Source organism: Stegodyphus dumicola, chromosome 1, assembly GCF_044657685.1.
Source record: "Stegodyphus dumicola isolate Sdum_Otavi_A_Nest chromosome 1, ASM4465768v1".
NCBI classification, from domain to species: Eukaryota; Metazoa; Arthropoda; class Arachnida; order Araneae; family Eresidae; genus Stegodyphus; species Stegodyphus dumicola.
Window position 1 is genome coordinate 114,778,011 of NC_140768.1, and position 17,608 is coordinate 114,795,618.

At 34.0% G+C, this 17,608-nt stretch overlaps 1 long non-coding RNA gene across 1 annotated transcript in view; it reads left to right on the forward strand.

The window, feature by feature from the left end:
* LOC146999212 (uncharacterized) overlaps nucleotides 1–2,480 on the forward strand; it is a 51,779-nt gene extending 49,299 nt beyond the window's left edge. Inside the window, exon 2 of the long non-coding RNA XR_015039527.1 lies at nucleotides 2,221–2,480. This is a non-coding gene — a long non-coding RNA (uncharacterized LOC146999212). The remainder of the gene's footprint in view (nucleotides 1–2,220) is intronic.
* Nucleotides 2,481–17,608: the final 15,128 nt, after the last annotated feature.

A 17,608-nucleotide genomic window follows, 5' to 3' on the forward strand; every position in this document is an offset into this window, starting at 1 on the left:
TTAATAAAGAAAGATTTTACAATAAATTTCTTGGCTAGCTTACAGTATACACGTCTAAGCTACACAACATTCAATTCCTCATGTAATTTATTGTTACTAATATACCAAAGGACATTGCTTACAGGATGATCATAAGAAAACTTCCCTGATACTTGAATTCCTCGGGGCCTATCCGTTCAACCAATCGAAATGAAATTTTGGATCTTATTTTTTGAAAGTATGCGGGGGAGATTGTGATGGTTTAAAACAACAGAGCTCTCGCGATTTCGGCTATTGTGAAAACATTTTGAAATCTTTCAATGGCATCATCCAGTTTTTTCCTGCTCCAAATGATCAGCGCGTTGGAAAACATAAATCTTGTTGGAATTACAAGTTTTGAACGTGCCCGTCTTCGCAGACGATAACGCACTATGGAAGATTGTTGATAAATCTGTATAAATCTGTACAGCTTCGCGTTTTATAGCATCTTTCAGTTTTGAGAAATCTCTTGGATTTGATGTGTATAACCTAGATTTCAGTTAACTCCAGAACCAGAAATCCATCAGAGTGATGTCGGGGAATCGATGGCCACGAAGCTGCAAAGTTGCGTAAGATGACTCTTATCCTGAAATTTAAGTTGAAAACTTGTAATTCTAATGTTTTATTTTCCTCTCCTCTCCTGTGTTGTTATTAGACCTTTACAATGCTCTTCTTTGGTTTTATACCGGCAGTTTTCGTCATACATATATCCTCTAATTCCATTTATGGTTTCTCAGTGGACTTACCAGTTTGCGAAGGAAAAAAGTGAGCTTTTCCATTCGAAAATTTCGAAATTCTTTCACTGTCACCGTAACTGTGAGATCTGTATTGTTTTAAATCATCTCAATATCGAGCGCGTGTTTTCAAATAACAATACCGGAAATTTCATTCCGATTAATTGAGCGGACAAGCCGCTAGGGATTCACATATTAGGGACTTATTTTGTGACACACCCTGTATTTGTCGAAGAATAATAGTCTGTAATTGCTTTCAATTAGTGCCCCTCGAGTACGTCAAGGCAGGGCATTCATAACATAACGCGAAACTTTGTAAATGAGTAGTTTGTTGTGTACAGAAAAACTGTTTCGAGAAATTATGCAGAACAGTCTAGTTTACCAGCTTAAAACTTCTGAATAAGAGTTGTAATGTATGGGATCTTTTATTACTCGAGTTAATGATTACTTTTAGTAACCCGTCACATATTATCAATAATTAATTATAACTGAGGTGTTAAATACTCGAGTAATTGAATCGGCTGATTAAAACTCGATTTAACTCAAGTCTGTTGATTGCCTCGTATCGATTTTAACTCGGGTCTATTGAATAAAACTGAATGATAAAATATCTTACATTTTGTCGAATGGCAACAGTCTAGTGGGCTAAAGGTAAAAATGTTTTCTTTCGAGCAATGTTGTCATTGCTCACTTTTAAAGGGCTGTGTTTGTTACACAAAAATTCATTAAATTCGTACAAAATGCAAAACAAATCAAAACCAGATTCTAAATTCGGGCTTCGAGCTGCATATGTTCAGGAGGAGGATTACGTGTGTTTAAAATGTGATAGCTCTGTGGGCTTTCTGCCATACGAGGAACATACATACATGTTCCTCACTATTTAATAGTAGAGATTAATTGGCTTACGGAATTCAGCCGACTGTCTTAAATCATGACTTCTTTTCTTCTTCTAAGTAAAGGCACAACTAGTCAAAAGAATTCAGAGCTTTCATTTTTTTTTTTCTCTTCCGTCACAAAAAATAACGGATCAAAAAGAATCTTAATGGATTAGGTATTGACAGGCATACGCTGTTAGATAAGAAATCTTAACCTTTTTTTTATAAAGAAGAAATTTAAATGTATTTCGTCTGCATATTTATCTCCAATCTAGGGTATTGAGTTTCTTACTGAAGCATTGTCCTTCGCCATCTTTTCCTTACAGCATTAAGAAGAAATACAATCTTTTCTTCCTTTTCCGAATCGTTTAGTGTCCTTTTGTCGATTTAGTTTTTGCCCAGAGCGAAGTGGGGACGTAATTGTGTTCATCTGGTTTTTCTCCCTTAGTTAATTTCTTCTTTTACGTGTTTAAATAGAAGTATTCTTTATGCATTAATTTCATGACAACACACAAAGTGTGCTTGTAAAGTAAGGAAGTACATTACTATGCTGAGATTTTTTTCTAACTTTTTATTTGTTCTCTGTTAAGCAGGTTACAGACCACTGACTATTTAAATGGAATGACTGTCTTCAAGGTAAAATGGACGTTTGCTACAAATAAGAAAATCGTAATGTACTTGGGTTTCTTTCAAATACGGTCAAACCCCGTTATATGGAACCACTGGATGAAATGTACGAGCTTTATAATGTCCTCCTGTTTCCTGTACACGTAATATAATTTTATATTGTTATAGTGAACATCCAAAGGTACAAAAATTGTATGTAACGAAATAAATCTTCAGTGGAAACGTTTTTGTATTTTGCGTGTTCTTTTCAGAATTTCTGCACGTTTTATAAAAACGTCAATAACCCTTAAAGTCCACCACGTTTAGGACGTTAGGATCCACATGCCATGCACAAACGACAACACCATTATGTTCCTTTGCTTTCATGTTCAACCTAACTTTTCTCTGTATTCTAAATGGAGACTAGGCGAAGCAGGCATGAAACGCAGTCTAGAAGAAAGAGGACATAATAAGCAAATGCCAGTGGATGGACAAAATTATGGAAACACCTTGTGAAATGCATGCTTGAAAAGAAAGATTGATTTTAATGAAATATGTAGGTGGTGCTGGCGTTTTTGACTACTGACGCCACCTATACAACTTCGTAAATGTGCTCAACAGTTCAGTTGTTGTCGGACTACTGTTATGTGAGGTTGTCATTGCATTATGTCAGAGTTAACAGACTTCGAACGTGGGCAAATTGTTTGAGCACGTATGGTAGGTACTTCCGTAAGCAAGGTAGCCGAGGTGTTTAATGTTTCAAGAGGTACTGTATCGAAGATTTATTCCGCATATTTGAAAAGCGGAAAAACATCATCTGCTAAATCACAGCGCGGACGAAAGTGTGTCCTGAGTGATCGTGACAGACGATCATTAAGGGCAATTGTGACGAAAAATAAGAAGACCACAGCTGCAAAAGTTACTGCTGAAATGAATGCTGTGTTACCGAACCCTGTGAGTACCAAAACAATTAGAAGGGAGCTTCATAAACAGGGAATTGCTGGCCGTGCTGCAATTGAGAAGCCACTCATCAGTGATGCTAATGCCCGTAACAGGAAAATGTGGTGTTTAAGTCATAAAGCCTGGACTATAGAGCAGTGGAAGCGAGTAATATGGTCTGACGAGTCTTCTTTCACACTGTTTCCCACTTCTGGCCGAGTTTACGTCTGGAGAACGCCATCTCAAGCCTATAATACAGACTGCTTGTTGCCAAGAGTGAAACATGGTGGGGGTTCTGTTATGGTTTGGGCAGCCATATCGTGGTTCTCTGCTAGCCCCATGATATCTGTGTCAGGGCACATGACTGCCAAGACTTATGTGAACATTTTGGCCGATCAAGTTCATCCCATGGTACAAACTTTGTTCCCCGATGGTGATGGTGTCTTCCAAGACGACAAAGCCCCTGTTCACACAGCTCACATTGTCCAGGACTGGTTTTCTGAGCACGAGGATGAGTTGTCCCATCTTCCCTGGCCACCACAGTCACCAGACCTGAATATTATCGAACCTTTGTGGTCTACATTGGAACGGAAATTGCGTTCTCGTTATCCACCGCCAACATCGTTGTCTGAACTTGCCACCGTTTTGCAAGAAGAATGGTATAATATTCCCTTGGCAAACATACAGGAACTGTATTTATTCATTCCGAGAAGACTGCAAGCTGTTTCGGATGCCAGCGGGTTTCCTACACCATATTAAGCAAAGAAACATGTTTTTTTAAAGGTGTTTCCATATTTTTGTCCAACCCCTGGCCGTATATGGCCGTTAAACCAGAGAATGTAAATGGTTTCTTCGAGTTCATTAAAGTTCTTTGACTGTTGTCAAACAGAGCTCTATGCAGGGCTGATTTTATGATGCAAATTGTGAGGTTTTCGCTTTTTAGTGAAAGAGAAAAAATTGAATCTTATGAGTATGCGTTATACAGTTGATTCGTTTAATTTAATAAAAGAAAATATCTTTATCTTTTGTTTGTTTGAGTGTAAATGCTATTTCAATTCTATCCTTCGAATGGAGGTTTCTCATTCGTTAGATCTTTTGAAGGATGTAGGATATTCTTTACAAAAGTTATTGAACATTTCATTCGCAACCATACATATCTTAAATAAAGTTAAATGTGAATTCGTCAATATTTCCGTTAGTCATTTTCATACAAATATAGAAGCATTAATTTTTAGTCCAAAGGAGCTTTGTCCCTGAAGGACTATTATTTTCGTCTTGCGATTTTGCGTTGGTTCAATATAAATGTCCGTTTCACTTTTCAAACTGTTGCCACCAAATGTTAGAGTCCTGCATTATATTTGAAGAAATTAAATAATGAAAAATCTGCATAAATGTATGTATATTTCTCGCATTGTGATAAATCAACGGTGCATAGAGCCATCGAATTTTGAACGAGTAATCCTACTGCGAATATGGGCATGTGGAAGCCCAAATTTGAAATTTGGAATTTGGTTTATTATCGATTTCATATTTTGTAAACCTTTAACGAATTTTTGAGTAACATACTCAACGACTTAAAGGCGAGCAATTGCAACACTCTACGGGGGCAAAAAACCTTTTCATGTCCAGCGCGCGGAACTGTGTATTGGAAATTCTAAAGATATGCTCATTTTAAAATTATTTTGCACATTGCTATTGAACCAAATTTTATGATTTAAGTGCAAAGAACATGATATTTACTAAATAAAAGTAGCACACAAAACGTTAAAAAAACGCCCCTTTGGACGTAATTTAAAAGCTGAAACCTTTCAGATATTTTTATTCATATATATATATATATATATATATTTTGCGAGATAGTCTGCTTTTCTAATCGAGTTGTATATAGCGAATTACGAATTATAGTGACTCAAACTTCCCGTCCATTGAAATTTTTGGTTTTCAGTCGTACCCACATTAGTAGTTTTATAACTGCTGAATAAAGATTCAAGATACTTTTTAAAGAAAAATCCACTAGGCCACCTACTGAACTCCCACGATTAAAGCAGCAACTGGATTTTACGTATATAACTGTTTATTGATCATGTAGCGGGAGGGGAATGTGAGTTTTGTCATCCTAATTTAAATCGTTTGGTCCAAAAGTCACGATTTCTTAGCTTCCTTTTGTCTTGCTTGTTACGGCAGCTTATAACAAAATGTGAAAGCTTCATTTTTGACTTTTTGGGCTTAATTCATTTATATACTTCATTTTTAATTTATTCTTAAGTAAATTTTATTCTGTCTATCGTATCATACATATTGTTCTAACTAATTGCTATTATTACTTTTCCTCTTTTGTTTTTGTACACTCAGTGAGATTATAACGTTTGTAATTAAGGATTTAAATTTCCAAAATGCAAAATATGAATGGATAAATATTTGTTGCTTAAACGCCTATACATATTCTTTCGGATATTATAATATTTATCAGTATTTATATACTAATAAAAATACATTGTTGCAGTGTGGTGATTTTTCATAGATGAAAATGTAAAAATTATTTCTTGTATGGTTTTCTAAATGCATTTTGAGGCCCAGTAATTGCTTTTATTAAACAATACGGTTGTAGCCGTTTAATGTGTTTGTGCACGGCTATTTTAGTAATATTTATCTGATGATAACATTAAATGATAATAAAAAATAGCCTTAAAAATAAAAATAGTATTTAACTAATTTAATACAAATACAACAAGAAACATATAAATAGGTATTTTCGCCGAATTTCGATTAAGATAATTCAAAAGTTGTTTGACTTCTTCATAGCATTTCTGGAAATTATTTGAGCGATGCTGTACCCCTGCTCTATATACTTGAAGGTCATCCCTCATTCACTGCAGGACAAAACGCAAATGTAAAATTTAAAATTATTCAATAAAGCAACCTAAAAATGTTTTGAGAGTTCCTCCCTCCCCCCAGAAAAAGGGAGGAAATAATCCTGAAGGAATTTTTTGCTTCTGAAGAAGAAGGACCTGCGTCTGATCACCGTCAAAATCGATAGAAATTTTCAAATGTACATCAAATTAAGGTTGCGTTTTACATAATTTTAACTAGTTGATTAAAATCGGAACCAAGCTATTTGGCGACTTTTCTCCCCTGGCGATATTTTTCTGTCACTTAGTAAATTTTTAAAATTTATTTTGACCTTATTTGGCATTATATTTCAGATTAAAATATTATTCTGTAGTGCCTTGCTAATATCAATTGAATTATTGATCACAACAAGCGAAGCATTTTCCATGTTTGTGTGTACAAATGAGCCGGAACTTGGCAATTTAATAACATAATTCGAATGATAGCACTAGCTGCGATCACATTTAAGTGGCATTTACTATATCGAGCTTAAATTCAGATACACACTCATTGTGGATGACAATACCACGCGGAGAAGTTTTTTTTTTTTTTAAATTTTACTTAAATCCTTCAGACTTTAATGTGACACGATTTTCGACGTACCTTCGTTCAATGAACAAACCAAAATTCTCAGAATTTGATTGTGAGCACCAACAGGTAGAGCAGGAAAAATTTTCAGAAGAAATTTATGTGAAATATCAACGTAACTTTTGATTTTTTGGCAATATACCTGCATTTTTGGACCATTTCGCATAACAGAATTATTGAAACTAAAAGAGGGGTCTGTTCATTGCTGAGAAATAATTATCAAGTGAATAATTTGATTGATAACATGTAAGCGACACTAAAAAGTTAAAATAATAAAAGGTTTTATATAACAAACTTTTATTTAAAACTTTTAAAACTATTAAAAATCTAAAAGGAGAAAAACAATTTATCATATACCGTGGGTGTTTCCAAAGATCTAGAAATTTAAGGTATAAATTTTTTTCTATTTCGTCAGTTTTCATCAAAATTACTTTGCATGTTTTTCAACATAGTCCCCATTCAATTTAGTACACTTATCCCAACAAACAATCTAATTTCTTTAAGCCATCCTGAAAGAACGTTTTCGGATTCTCCTCAATCCACCCATTTATGGAATGGTTGAATTCTGATATCAAAAAGGTCTTTTTCAAATGTGGGAAGAGAATATTCCTCGCAGACGTTGAACAATATCTGAAGTTTTTACACACTCTTTCCACCAAAAGAGAATGACAGCTCTTCGGATCTTCCATAGTTACGAAAACAGAGTTACAAAAATACTCCTGTATCAGTAACAACTAAATCCGAGAGACGGCAAATTAGATATTCTAGAGGCGTTACTCATTCATAAAAGTCTTTTTTTCTTGCGATCAACAGCTGATATGAGCTGGTAGAACAAGGAATTCATCTGGAAAATGCATACGGTAATTGTGAATTAGTAAAACATAACGGGTCCAGTATGTGTTTTCAATAAACAGTTAACGAAAGTGAAGAAAAGTACGTATCATGTACGTGAATATAGAGAATGAGCCGCAGAAATTCTAAAAGCAGTGATATGCATTGCTTATAGGAAATGACCTGTACACGTTCTAAAGTAACATGCGGGAGATGCGATATAAAAACTACCGGGCAATTTTCATGTAAGAAAACGAACTTTAAATGACTTCCTTGTTAACATACCTCGAATTTCGGAAGACACATGACCACTGTCAAGGTTAAAATGTTCACGTCATCAAATGCAACACCATTAACAACAAATACGGTGCTAAAGACATTCATTAATTAACCTCACAGAAAATTTACTACAATCCAGTGTTTTTCAGTCTATAACTGGGGAACGCAAATGCTCCTTCTAGATTTCCAAAACGATTTTTAAAAAAATTTAATTAACTGCGTACGAAACTCTAAAGCTGAAAATTTCTAGAATTTGAAAATTTCACATGAGAGTTTTCTACCGGATTTTCTTCTAAGACTGACATTTTATGAAATTTTAATACTGTTTATCCTGCTGGGTTGTTCTGCCATTAGTAGATAGATGGTGCTCTCGTCGCGTGTCGAGAAAAGTATCAAAAAATGACTTGGTGTTTAGAACTCTTCTTGATACTTTAACTTTGTAGAATTATGGATACTTGAACTCTGAAGTTTGAAATATTTGTTGTGATTTTCACGACCGCTGGCAGATGCGGAAATTATATAAATATGGTGTGTTTCGTTAATAAAATGTTGTTTTGTGCTGTTCAATTATTTATCTTGGATTATAACCTACATTGATGATTATTCTCACTACTCGAGTGTTCTAAGGAATTTGAAAACGATGCTTATGCTCTCCCAACTTGACGTCACATCAAAGGTAGACATTATCCAAATTCTTAATATCTTTGAATTATTAAAAACAAACATAAATTTTCTTCTACTAAATTAGTACCAATCGAAAATTAAAATTGTATTTTCAAAATATAATTATGCTGGTAGTAAATTTTTTTTAAATATTCCTTTGTCCTTTAAAATGTTCCTTCTACAAGGGTAAGGCCGTCCGTAGAGTATTCTAAGTTATGAAAGTGATCTCCACTTGAAACAAAAAGTGAGAAACGCTGCCATAATCTTTAGATACGTAAAACGATTCCATGTGCAACTGGTACACAAAAAATCTTTTGTTTACGGCAAGAAAGGCACGTATCTGTTATTAGCTTCGAATGCGCAGACGGCACTAGATTAATGCGAAGCTGCTGAGCCATTTGTTTATTTGGAGACAATCCAGAATTCGTGAAGGATTATTCGAAACTTTTGGTCCTTTTCCAAGACTGCTGAAGTCTAGAATTAGTTTGAAAGGTAAATTATAGGTTCATCGTTTTATGTTTGAAATAATATACTCACAATGCTAGGAAATTAAACGAAATAATATATATTACGGACTTGTTCTGATTATTTATTATACTAGAGGAAATATGATCTTCTTTACATGCAAAAATCGCTGTGAAGTTTTATTCTGGAACTAAACACATACGGTCCTAGCTTCCTTTCTTTGCCCGGAGATTCGTTTTCTATCGCCAGTATATACCGCATATATTGTATATATAAAGAGAGAGAGCGAGAGAGATACAAATAGATATAGATACATAGACAAAGAGGGAGAGTTCACGAAAGTATTTACCCAGCCTTTATTTTCACAACCAGTGAGCATAGATGCATTCTTCCAATAAAAAAAATGTTTTTGCGTAACGCTGAGATAATAATTTTGCGTTTTTAAATTTAAAATATTGATTTTGTATAAAATACGATATCTAACATTTTAATCATTATTCCTGTACTCCGCTTGTATTTAGGAAAGTTTTGGGCTCGCTTTAAAATATAAAACATAATGATTGACCTCCGGAAAGCAAAAACTGACCCAGTCATTTGATATGAAACTCGAGAACTATATTCAGTGGACATACACAAATTGAACAGCGAAATATTGCGTAACGCAAGTAAAATAAAATATTTTTTAGAAAACATTTTCTGATGTCCAGAAATTGCGTGACCAGCATTTGTATGCAAATTATCGTGAAAAATATCGATCAATAAAACGTTTCTTCAAAATTGTTTTGATTCAGTTTATATGATTATGGCAAAGCTCTCGACAGCTAACTGCCTAAGGAAGGGATGCTTTTGTGTAGGACTTTCTAAGAGAAATTGGTTTCTATGCACGTTACACATGCTGAAGGCCACCAAAACGCCCATGCAGCCAGCCCTTTCGTTGAGATTCGAACCTCGGACAGTATTATTAGTGCTCAGTAACTTTACTTTTCTCCCGCGTTTGGGCCTTTCTTCATAAATGGAAACCTTATTCACATAATCTTACAAAATTCATGTTCTTGTTAATACTAGCAGACTCCAGCATTGACAGGTAGCCAAATGCATTAATTAAAAATGAAAAATATTTGTACTTTAAATTTTTATGTTTCATTACCAGATTAGGATTCCGAAGTAATAAAACTTCACGAGGATATTAATAGCACATTTTCAGACTTAACTGTACAGAATTCCTCACTTTTATTCTGTTAAATTAAGTGCCTAGGAACCTTATGAACTGTTAAGTGAATAATCGCTTGGTTCCAAGATTAAAAAGCGAAAACTCAAGAAGGGTTAACTAACTTTTATTCACTCAAAATAAGATTAACAGTCAGCCTCTTTCTTCGGGCGTACAGCAAAGCCTCCACTTGGGCTTAAACTCAAAAGTAAGAAATAAGAACTAACTAATGACTAACTAAGAGATTTAGTCGAAGCTAACACAGTTATAAGGTAGCTGGCCCGCAATCTTTAATCAGCCACGATTAATCTGTAATCGTAATCTTTAATCGAAAGGCACGTAAAACGGCCGAGCGTAACAGCACTTAGAGATACGAAGCCCAAAGGCAAACGTGCGCTACTCAGATCTTAACTCTTTCTTTCGAAGTCAATTGAATTTGGCTTAAATACTATTCTCTTCCTAATTTGCATTCAACGCGATTCTAAAAACTCATTCTGGTAGGGAGTTGTAAGTTGAAGTGAGATAAGACAGGAAAGGTTCACTAAATTAAAATAACTGTTATAAGATTAAAATATACCTTACAACTCCTTTTGTACTCATTAATAACGCATTCTTAACCTTTTAAAAATACACCCATTACTTGCGTGAAAATTACTTCGACATACCAAATGTAAAAAATTGTAAACTGAAGAAAAAATTGCAAGACAGTGTCATTGAATTCCATTTAAGGAAGGATAAGCAAGACTGAATTATTCTACTTTATCTATTAATCGAGCCCCTAAGGTAGATTGAAAAGGACGTCAAAATGTGCAACTTTTGAATTTAGTATCTCATTTGTCGTACGAGGATCAAAACGTTTGTGTTATTTTTACTTCCTTGTACGAATCGAGAATATTTCGGTTATCAGATTTCAACGGAAAATGTACATTTTGATCTTCCTCGAAGGCCTTTTTCAATATTTTTTGTGTGACTTCTGCATATACGAACAGACTAAAGGACAATTTATTCCAAAACAGACGGTATTGATCGTGACGTCCGTATGTATGTCTCTTATAACTCAAAACCAATTAGCCGTAATTGTTAAAATTTTATATATGGAACTGCTATAAGATCTAGTTGCAGTTCTAATTGCATTAATTTGCAGTTCAGTTAAGACTGCATTAATTTGCAGTTCAGTTAAGACTGTTCTAATTGCATTAATTTGCAGTTCAGTTATTTGCAGTTCAGTTAAGACGGAGAAGCGTCATATTTCGTTTCCATTACTTTCCTTGATATGTAAACAAAAATATTTATTATAAAATTTCATCTCAGTTTGTATTTAATGTATCTTAGAACTAAGAGGAGCATTATGTCATCTCTCTCTCTCTCTCTCTCTCTGTACACTGCCAGGAGTTGATACGGTTACACTTTTCTTATGGTACATACGGGCTCGTGGATTTGGGGGTGAACGGGTTCGTGGAACGATGACACTTGATAAAGTATCGAAACACAATTTATTAGCCAATATTATTCCAGACAGTTTCAAAATCACGTTTACAGTCGTCGAAGAACTACTATAAACACGCTGACACGATCAGCGACACAGTCTCCGTGCTATCAAGCTATAACGGTGGAGACAGCTTGACGGCAAAGCACCAGAGTACAGTTCCCGGCTCTGCTCGGTCGTTCTCGGAACTTTACGTACTCGCGATGCAGTCGAGTTCAGCTCCCGACTCGGTTCAGTCGTCTCGGAGTTCAACACACTCATAAAACCCGATGATGCACTAACTCGCAATACACTAGGAGACTCTCTCGATGCACTCGACGACTAACTCGGCAGTAGATTTCGAGACACTCGCTCACTGACTCTTAGCTGACTCGACTAGGTACTCACTGACTGGCTATCAAGTCGATGGACTCCGCGCTGACTGACTCGTTACCGCGTACCTTCAGAATTTGTGTTCGAGAACATTCTGTGCTAAACCAGTAAGAATTCGTTCCAGAAGATTCTCCATCCGTCTATGGCATATCGCCAATTTTGTCGCTAAATGGGCGATTTCTCGATAAAATATGGCAACCCTGCAATTTTCCCAACCCTTGCCCTGCAACCCTTGCCATTTTCTGACAACCCTAAACCTGCTTTGCGGGGAAGTTATCTGACCGCCCAACAATATTTAGAGTAATGTGAAATCATATGTGATGATTACTAGGAAGTAACTACTACGAATGAATAACTTGAATCAATTCAGATCAGGGTAATGCATGAAAGCTTTCAACTCTAGTGGCTTTTTGGAACAACGGCTATTGAAATCAGTAGATGCGCAAAACCTCTCGACAGATTGATGAACCAGCAAAAAAAATGCGAAACATTTGGCTTTCATCTGCTATGGTACTGAGGATCGAATCTACGATGGAGTTGGAATATAAGCATTGTACTTAGTTAGAATATAAGTATAGTACTACGTGTGTATTTCCCTCTTTTTTAATTAATATTTTCGTATTAAAATTTATACAAATAACTTGATTGCCGAAACACGCAATTGTAGTAAGAACATAATATGTGAAAAATATTTATGAATAAACTTCCGCTAACTATAAAAATATTATATGTTTAAAAGAAACCTACATTTCAATAAGAATGTATAGTAATAGTAACATCCCAATATCTTCATTTCTGCGTCCTGTATCTTGAATCTCGCCGGCTCTTATTGCAATCCACTTCTACTCCCTAAGCCTCAAATCATTTAATACTGCTCAAATTCTGCTACAGGTTGCAATCCGTCAATATGGTCTCCGTTTAATTTGTCTTCCCGATTACACGCGAAAACGTCTCAAGAAAATCGTCGTCGCACAAAACATCGTGGAAGAAAAAAATCGCAGTTCTACAATTTTTACGGTGGTGTTAAACATCATCGTCAAAAATAAAGCGGTTCACTGACGTTGCAATATTAAAACATCGTCGCAAAAAATATAGCGGTTGAAAAAAGAAAGCGCACCTACAAATCATCGCATTACGATAACATCGCACGCATGTGTTTTTCAGGTTTTAAAAGACGTATTCGCGTACATATTCGCGTAATGATTCGCGAGCGTCAAAAGGAATGTAGAATATTTTTACCTCTACATTTTTGGAGTAACAAATAAATCTTTGCTAAAAAAGCAAAAATGAAACTTAAGCATTCGTAAACGGAAAATAAGCAGAAAAGTAACTGTTAAATTGTAAAACTATTTTTTTCGCTTTATTAATGTGATATTTATTCTTTTAATAAAAATTAAATCTTGTTTTGTTGCAATTATTAAATAACTTTAATATATCCCTTTCCTAATGCTTTTAGACTGCATTTTTCATAAAACATTCGTTTAAAATTCATTTTTCATAAAAAAGAGATTAATTAAACAATGACTTTTAATAGTTAAGTAGATAAATTTAAAATTCTCTTACGTAGGATTATATTATTTTTCTATTCATTTTCAGTTTTTGAAGACTTACGTTTGCTCCTTGTTTTCTTAGCAAAAAAATTATTAATTAATCCAAAATATGAAAAGTACTTTTCCTTCCTTCTTCCTCTCCCAAATTATTGTGCGAATATAAACACATATCTGAATGTTATCGTTATTAATAGTTTGCACTTACTATTAATTACTATATTTTACTACAATATTTTTACGACGATGTTTTAAAATTGCAATGTTTTCTCCTGGCTTTCCTTTTTCCCGCGATGTCTTGCACGACGACGTTTTTACAATATATCGTTTCCATCCTCGAAGTTTTTCCCACTATGTTTTTGGCGGACACTGTCACATATGCGCATTGAATGATCATCAGAACTCTCATGAAAATTATATATCCACGTTTTTTATGCTTTTCGTAATTATATTGCTTCATCAGTGTCTGGAATTTTAAAATTTAAGAAAAATTAAGACCCTTTGAAAGCTTTCAGGAAGTATAAATTTACTTGAATAATCTGAAAGTTTTCAGAACTTGTGCTAAGAAAGCGAAAGGGGAAACCAGGCAAGTAAATACGATAATGAAATAATCCAGATTCGAATTACGAGGAAGAAAAGCAAACTTTTTGCCAAAATATGGTCCCTTATTGATGAAAGTAACTTTCAAAAATGTTAAAATTACAAACTAGAATATTTAGTAAAATATTTCTAGGCAAAACTAGAACAAAGACACTTGAATAGGTAACGATAATAGGCAGTGATAACAGACTTAAAGCAAGCAATAAGAACAAATTCTCCAATGAGAGAAAGTACAAAATGATATGTTTGGTTAAACCTACTTCATCAGAAAGTAGACTTTACACAGTTTACAAATATAAATGTGATCTAGTTTCTATAGTAACCTTGTGATACTTAACATAGAATTTAATTATATTTACTGCAAACAAACGCCAATGGTAAATAATAAGTTGCTCTAGTCTTTGTGTTAGTTAATTGCCCATTTTACTGAATAGCCTTCAGATTTAAGAAATTTATCACTGATGCTGGGAAAAAAAAGACTACAGATTTTTATCGCTATTATTAAATATTGAAGAATCTGGTAATGTGTGTACGCATGTATTTTCCTCACATTGAAGAAAATGGCGGCACATAGAACCACCAAATTCTGGTCACACATAGTTAGTTCTGCACGCCTCGAAGCCCGAATTTGGAATTTGTTATTATTTTTTTGTATGAAGTAATGGGAGTATTGTAATCACAGAAAGTTTCGGCTATCAGATTTCAACGGAAATATCCATTTTGAACGTTGCCAAATTCATTATGACTATTTTTCTCATGACATCTGTACCTACGAACAAAATAAAGGACTCTTTATTACAAAACGGAGTTTAAAATGGATTCAAAAGTTGTTTTTGTTACGTCTGTTCGAAATATATATATCTATCGCATAACTCAGAAACAATTAGCCGTAAAACGTTGAAATTTTGTATATTTGTCTGCTATAATATCTAGTTGTGCACCTCCCTTTTTTACTGAAATCCGCAGTACTAAATTTATATATATATATATACATGTATATTCATCCCCCTTACCATGCTTAAATACCCTTACTCGACTGGCTTTTATTTTCACAATCGTTGGTCGTAGACATATACTTCCGATTACGGAAGTGTTTTAAATAACTAAAATATTCATATTTTAGCATATTAAGTAAAATTTTTCAAAAAAATAATTTTTGACAAATGGTTTGATTTACTTGATTATGGCAAAACACTCGAGGGCTATCTGTCTAAGGGGGGAATGCCTTCGTGGGTAACATTCTGAGGTAAACGGGCTCATATACAAGTTACACATGAGTAAAGTCACGAAAGTGCCCATACAATTCGCCCTTCCGTCGAGATTCGAATCTTAGACCGAACTACCAGTGTTCAGCAACTACCACTGTTCAGTGTTCAGCAGCTTTCGGCTGCTGATGGGACTAATTTTGGTCAAATAATAAAACCTGACTTGTAATATGATCTGCAGGTTTCTGTACATATATTTGGAAAAGTTTTATGCTCGTTATGAAAGGATAAAGTACAAGAAGTTTGATCCTTACACCAGAAAAATTAACCGAGATTTTTAATTTCAAAATTTGCAGTTTTTGATGTCACTTTCAACTCGCCTCGAGGGATCGGTTTATTAATAATTCAAGGAAATAAGTTTAAATAAAAAGCACAAAAAATGTGCATAACTTAACACAGAAGTTATATGGTGTCCGCATCAGAATTGTCAAAACTGATACCAGACATAAGCTTCTATCTACAACATTTTCGAAAAAAATGTAGAAAATTTAATCAAAACAACTTCAAGATTAGACTAATGTTGGTAACTAATGTAGTTAATATTGTGAAGAGAAAATTTAATTTCATGACATAAAACTACAAATTATTTAAGTATTAATTTTTTAGGGTCAAACATAAAAGCTTCATAATTTAGGCTTAAATCTGGAGGAGATGTAAACGAACAAATTTAGTGATTTGGATGTCCTCAGATTTATTCTGCCGACCCAATACGAATTTTTTCTCCTAGAATAACGGAAAAACTACAAATGTAGTTTAAGTTATTTTGGTTATTAACGATTCCATATTGGTATAATAACGCTGATCATTCCTGTTTACCTCATACTTTAAAGTTTAATTTAAAAAATGTCTGGGAATTTTGCGCGTTAAATGTATAAGTCTTTCCAGAATTCCTTAGATTAGAATGGAATTTTATTAATTGGATATTCTGCTGATCAAATACCATCCAAAAAATATTATTTAACTTATGGCACCATTTTATTGTCTTTGTTGAAATTGTTTTCTTAAAACGCTTTGCCTTATTATGAAAAATGCCATTATTGGAAGTCATCTGAGGTTTAAGAAATCGATATTTACTAAGAAAGCCAATATTCAAGGAGTATTAAGTATTGGCTTCTTTGATATTGATTTCAGATAATAAATAATAATATATATTAACTCAATATTTAAGAAATGTTCAAGAAAGTCCTTAGTCAAATTTTCTGAATGGTATGAAGGTTAAGAGCCATAACTCTACTGAACAAATATTATGCCCATCTGAAAACAACAGCGGCTATTTCCAACGTTTGGCATACTCAATAACATGGCTAAGAATCGTTTAGAATGTTTTGATTATTTTAATAAATTGAATTAATTTATGAAGCGATATTTCTTCCTCATCATAATTTCCAATTCATTTTATTATAAATAACGTCATTTTCACCTTGATTTCAGTGTTTTGCTATTTTAAAGTAGACAACGATGTATTTTTTTACCTAATTTGTTAGCATTCATTAAAGCCGGTAGAATATTTTTCCTGCTTAACGAGATTGCTACATTCTCACGTTCTGAGATTTCTGACAAACAAAAGAAGTTTAATTTATCGTCTATTTGCAATTGACTATATTTCCAATTTTCTGTTTAATGATTTTTCAAATTCTGGACTAGCTCGAACTAGCGCGATCGCTTGGCGCATTCACCTCAAATGAGTTCGAATGCAAGAGCTATTTTCCAATTTGTTTCCACTGAAAATAAATTGTTTTGCACAGGCACTACACTATAATTCAATAAACTCAGGAACAATGGACTGTATTATATCTCACTTTAATTCTCATTAATTTACATAGTTCATGGCCACTCGAAGCCACGAATTCTCTCACACGCTCTTAGCTCACAATCTCATGTCACAAACTCCAAGAGCTCAAGACGCATGCGCCGACGCTAGTAATGAAATGCGCGCGCAGGCGCAACATACCGCCCGCCTTGACATGATGCAGTCATTCAAAATTAAATCTTACAATAAAAAATTACACAGAGTGACAATACGAAAAACAGGTAAATAATTGTAAACATCAAATAATAACATCAACAAAATCAAACTACTATAATAAGAAAATACAATAATTAATTACATACAAAAAATTAATTACATACAAACATTAAATTTACAAACATACTTTTTGTTTAATTTGACATAGGTAAAAGACAAATTTTATTAATTGATCGCTTAAAAATACCTCCTTTCGTTTTCACTGAAACTAATCTAAC